This window comes from Sardina pilchardus, chromosome 19 (genome assembly GCF_963854185.1).
Source record: "Sardina pilchardus chromosome 19, fSarPil1.1, whole genome shotgun sequence".
Classification (NCBI taxonomy): Eukaryota; Metazoa; Chordata; class Actinopteri; order Clupeiformes; family Clupeidae; genus Sardina; species Sardina pilchardus.
In genome coordinates this window covers 7,863,059-7,869,058 of record NC_085012.1, presented here as the reverse complement: position 1 = coordinate 7,869,058, position 6,000 = coordinate 7,863,059, and the positions used below count along the sequence as shown (strand labels likewise).

At 45.9% G+C, this 6,000-nt stretch overlaps 1 protein-coding gene across 1 annotated transcript in view; it reads left to right on the top strand.

Annotated features, from left to right (window-relative positions):
- Positions 1-385: 385 nt before the first annotated feature.
- The window catches only part of tmem108 (transmembrane protein 108), a 42,216-nt gene continuing 36,601 nt past the window's right edge, over positions 386-6,000 (top strand). Inside the window, exon 1 of the mRNA XM_062521029.1 lies at positions 386-545. The gene's annotated coding sequence lies outside the window, so the exon portion shown is untranslated. The remainder of the gene's footprint in view (positions 546-6,000) is intronic.

Genomic DNA, 6,000 nt, shown 5'->3' with positions numbered 1-6,000 from the left:
GCCTGCTGTTGCAGCAATATGTCCTCATTAAAATTCCGTGGTCGTACTGCCTCCACTAAACTCCTGTAGTAGAAGAGTGACCGAAAAGAACGCAGTGGTCTTTACCTAAGAATTCTTGGCGTCCGGTCATTAGAATGATTGCCTTCTCGACGCGCCTGTTGCCGTGTTTGCGTAGTTATCCTGGCGTATAACCAACCCTTACAGCCGGTGGGGTCGGTAGTACCGGGTTCTCCGGGTGGTGTAGGAGAGTGCCCCCCTCCTTTTGCCCCTACCACCAACCCATTAATCCCCTCCCTCTCTCTCCCCCATTGTGTTTGACTTGAATTACTGAGTGACTCCCCAGGGGGGAGCGCTGAGCTTGGAGCTGTACAGGGGGGAACAACAGTACAACAGCGCACTGACCACAGCACTCATGTGACGCCGTGATACCGCGCAGGCAACATGTGCACATTCACATTGCCTGTGTGACTTCGAATGGTGACACAGCGCCTTCCTGGAATCCATACGCGCGGATCCGTGAAGTAACGGAGTTCCTCTGTGGATAGGTAAGTGGTCGCATTCACCTGTCTTCTTCTTGCTTGACATAAACTGCTTTCGTTGGATAGATTTTTTTCCCTCGCACATTGCGGAGATGTAATATCGTTTTCGTTATCATGTTTAACCCTGCGCACTTGGAGACCATGTTTAATAACAAAATGTTGCGAGTATTCCGCGTACGTGTGTTGTAAAGCACAAATCGTTATCACACTGTTAGGAACACACTTTCTGGCTAATATTGCAGTAAGAGCCGTCGTCTTGCTATCAATGAATAGTCTCGTGGGAACATTACGTCTATTCGTTTAGGAGCCGGGGTTGTAGGCGATGTGTGAGAATCGTGTTCGGGTTGAAAGCTAGTTGTTAAGATATCCTCTGAGATTTAAACCATTACGCTTTCTATTTCAATTGTGCTTTCTCTTGTAATGACGATGCTGTGGGTTATGCAGCATCAACTTAAGTTGTAGTTTATCAGCCTGGTTTGAATGTGATGTATCGATTGACTCAGATTACGACTCTCGTTTTCCCTCATGCTTTCTCATGGTCTCTCTCTCTCTCTCTCTCTTTCTCTCTGTGAGAGAGATAGAAAAAGGGAAAGAGACAGGGAAAAGAATGAGATACTGACCTTTCACGGAATGTCGACTGACCATCGCACTTGTGTGGCCCGCCCAGGGGCCAGAGTCGGAATCGTGGTAATGTCGTTCTGTGTCGTTTTGTTGATCAGTTTGCAATTCGTTGGTCAAATGTTATTTTGCAACATTGACCTCTGGTGTGTTCAACAACCTCATATTTTCATGTAAAGTTAATTAGGTCTAACATAATTTGCCAGGTTATAGCTAATCACCCAACCTCAAAATTTGATGGAATACGTATGTTCAACGTCATTTTCCTTTTTCACATTCGTTATGGGATACCTATATGCTATTCTCAAAGGCTTTATTGTTGTGCCAACTTTCACACTCACACATAAGCTATTTTGTGTCTCTGTGATTTCACTGCAGTAAATTAATATGGTTTAGTTTAAAGTACGTATGTCTCATTATAGAAGACTTTTATGACATATAGACATTTAGAGTTAAGAATGAAAACTCCAGAAATGGGTTTAGAAAAGGTCCTTTCTGTGAGAGAGAGAGAAAAAAAACTTCTCTTGATTTATATAGTGGACGCTTCAACATGTTTGTTCATAAAAAGAGCCCGAGAGTGGCTCTATTGTCAGTGGAATGCCACACAGTGCTTCCTCAATGCACTTTTGTTGCAAAGACAGTTCCTCCGCTAGTCTATATAGCCCACTGGCAGAGGTGGGGGAGTGCTGTTCTGGTGTGGGTCAAGGGGGGACATCTGCTGCTGACAGCCTCTTCAGAGTCGGTTGACTTAACATGTCATGGAAGGGGGAGCTGGGGATTGAAGATGTGAGAGGAGCACTTGATACACTCAGGTCAAAGGGCATTGAAAACCTCTCACTAGCCCCTTCCTCAAAACACCCCATGCTGTGTAATAACCTGTGACTACACATGTCAGTCGTCCTCCTGATAGTTCTTCTCCTGGGGGACCCGTTTAGGTAAGCTTCGCTAACCATGTGGGATTTGAGGGTATAGCGTCCTGTGGATAGCCCCGACGGGGTGGTGTGGGATGAAATTGGGATGGGATATAGCTTATTTCTCTGGGGCCACAAATAAAATGCCTCCTTTTAAAGAGGAGGCGCTGGTGCGCTCCGCAGAAAGCTCTGGAAAAAGCATCCACCTGTGCCGTGATGCTGTCGGCCGCCTGTCCTGGAAGTCTTTCATGTGGCTCAGATTTGTGGAGAGCTAAATGTTTGAGTGGCACATGGAGGACACTAACCATTCCCTCCTCATGACTTATGGCCGCGCAGGCTCCAGTCTTCACCCTTCCCTCGGAACATATTGTGTGTGTGTGTGATAGGAGACAGACCCTAAGGAAGACATATAGTCTGCCCTTTGTCACAGTCTTTTGCCCTCAAAGGATTAGTCACCACAGTCAACATAGGATGAATTGTCATGGTGACCACAACCAGTGTATCCCCTGGTCTTATCAGGACGTTAAAAAAAAAAAAAAAAAAAAAAACAGATATTAGACAATTGTCAGACAGCTTATTCACTTTTCACAACAAACAAAACAAAAAGGCATCTGGAAATCTCTGCCTTCCAGTGATGAAAACAATCTCCGGAAAAGATCCTATGACAACCTTATCAGGAATGTTCATGGAAAATGTGGGACAATGTGCTTTCCCTATCAGTGTAAATGGGTGGGGCTCCGAGAGGGGGCTTTTCCTACTGACTATAAAACTGTGAATCTGTAGGAACGCTGATTGGGGCTCAGTAAACAACATTTCCGTACTGGCCAGGTCCCATAGCCTGAGCACTGCAGTGAGTGGTACTAGATGGTATGAGGAATTTCGGCATTCCTGTAAGAAGCATGGCTTGTAAGCAAGTATTCTGGGGAGCGATAGCAACTCCAATGGCAAAAGTGGTGAAAACAGCGCCTCGGGTAAACACGCTTTAATCCTACCAGAAATGAAAGACAGATTTGTTTTTTTTGTTTTTTTTTGCCTATTTCCTGTCTATTGTGAATGCCTGACAGCATTACCAAGACTCCCAGTTGGCGGAGGTCTGCTCCATTGGCCTCACATGTTCTATGCAGCGCTGGCTGGACAATGCGCTTGTTTCTATAGAGCCTTAGTACCAAAGGTTCTAGAATCTTTGCTTAGTACTGTTCCAGCTGGTTCTGGTGCCTTCGGTTCCAGCGCTGTCCCACGGGAGAGTGGCAGAGCCTCAGCCTGGTTTGTTTGATGGTCTCTTTAGATTACCTATTGCACTTGTTTGTGTGTGGCAAAATGTGTGCCTGTGTGTGGGGGTGGGGGTCGTGTGTGGGAGGTGGAGGTAGTTGTGAATGTGCAGTAAAAATCACACACACGCAGGTATCCTGCTGTTTGTGGGTAAAGCCACCGAGGGGTACGTGAACAGCGTGAGCGGATAAGCAGTCATTGGCGTGATTAGAGGTGCCGATGACCGCGGGGAGATAAGGGGGCCGCGCCGCGGTATGGCCAGCGCTGGTCAAGCATGAAACGTTTACTGGGGGAATTCCTGGAATTCCTCGTCTGCAGCCATGCCACCCGGCTCCCTCTCCATCCTGCCGCCTGACGAGAAACCCCCCACCCCCTTCTCTCCACCCCTCCCTCACGTATACTATTCATCCCCCTCTCCCCGAGCCAGAAGAGCCATTAGAGTGGAGTCCTATACATTTCCTTCCCATTTATGTTGAATTCAGCTTGCAATCTATTATGAAATATTAGCCTATGTGGATTTAACACTGACCAGAACTAAGAGTATTTTAATGCCTTCAAGCTTTGTATGCGGCAATTGATTTGGCCGGATGAACATCATTAATGTCTTTTGTTTCTGTCAGTGTTGAATGCTATAATGCTTTCAAAGATAATTTATATGCTGGAATAAATCAAGTGCCCTTGAAAATTTAATCATTTTTCATATCGGTCTAATCATAATGGAATGGGTTGTGAACTGTGAAGAAATGAAACTTACCACTTATTCAAGCGTGGGAGAAAAGGCGATCTTTTCAATATTCTCAGGAAATTGAACTGATAAACCTGAAACATAATAACTGACTTGTGTGTGGACATCTCTGCTCTCGACATCTCTATATGTGAGCAATTCCAACTGTTGAACTCAACTTACAGTATGTGTATATATTTTTGGAAGGAAAATGTTCAGCTGCGTTTGATGTATACAGATAGTTCACAACATCGCTAAATGTTTGACATAGCAGAGGTGACCAAGTGTGACTTTACATGTGTTTCATCCACTCTGTGTTTAAATGCTAAACCCAGGTTTTGAGGTTTGTCAGCCTTGGACAAAAAATCTTTCTTCCTTTGAGTGTTCGTAAGTCATAATGCTCAGATTTACAAAGACTTAATTCCAAACCTCTTTCAGTGGGGTGTGGTTTGTGGTCATACCTCATGTGCTGATAAAAGCTTCTGTCTGACAAATGCTGGTTAAAAAAAAAATGGAAGTGGGTCCTCTTGTTGATGTCGAGAAGCTTTTTGGATATTCTATATTCTATTCATTTCCTGTAATCCTTGGACTAAACTCTCTAAACCAAAATAAGACAAAAGAACAGATTTGAGGGTAAAAAAAACCTAAATAGCATGCAAAGTGTTATGTGGGTGCGGGTGGATGGAGCCTTTGCTTTGGATCAATCAGCACTTTTTTTGGTTCTGTTGCGCAGATGCAATGGTCTAATAGGATTAGCCAGTCGGGTTAGGGTAACAGAGGGCGATGAGGGGTGCAGTCCACTCCACCCCCATGCTTCTGGCTCGGCCGTCCCTCTGTGTCATGTGACAGGGCAGAGAGGTAGGGTGGGGGTCTTTGTTCGGGGATATGACTGGGAGGGAGGGTCACAGGGTGGGGGGCTTTGCTCCAGGGATGTTCCTGGCAGGTGCCATCTCTTTATGAGCGCCGTGTAATTGAGCGGAACAAGATGCAAGAGAGACGTGCAAGGCCTGGGAGGATCAGCAATGACTTAACAAGGCAGCACTCTTGATCTGTAGCACAGAAGCTGTGCATGTCACTGCACACTACATACATGCATGCATGGAGGGAGGTGAGTCTCTAAATCGAATCTAGGTTGTCAGCCATCCTCTCTAGCAGTTGCCTTTGGCTTTTTCATCGGCACAGATTTTTCATAATATCAAAACCTGAATGAACGAACGCCTAGTCATAGATAGTTTCCATGGCAACTGACCCAACACAGACAAGACAGTTGTGTGACCTTAGTTTGCCACTTCCATCACGTCATAGTCTTTTGAAGAGGTGAGGTGGTATTGTGCCACTGTTGGGGGGGTGGGTGGCCTATTTGTGTAGTTACCTTCATTGCAACCTGCTTGCTGTTTCACAGTTCATGCCTGGCTTGCGTAACCAAGGTTTGTCTTAAGGCCAAGGCTGTGTGCTTGGTCCCTTTGTTTCACGCTGTCAAATCCCACGTCGTCTCTTTAAGAACAAGAGGAATTAATCGGTAGGGAACCCAGTCGTTCCAGTGGACGCCGTCCAGGAAGCGGCCTCAGCACAGAGAACAGGACCTCATGTTTGGGATTTGACGCCATTATAGTTGCCTAACCCCTGATACAATAATGTCATTACATAACCACATCTTCCATGCAGGTGATATGGCTGGAGTGATTTACGGCTCAAACTTAATGATGTCCCCTCAGGGGAGCAGGAGGAGGAAGGATGTTGCAAAAGACGCCGGGTTCTCTAGAGAGAGAAAAGATGAGAGGGGCGCACTTTGAATGGGGAGTCAAGGTTATTATCGACATCTTGCAACACTTGGGCTCGACTTTAAGTCTAGCTTTAGCTGTCCGCATTATGAAAGCAATGTTTGATCCCTGCTGGCTTATCGGTGGCTTTCTGTCTTGGGAGCCGCATTGTGGCCTGC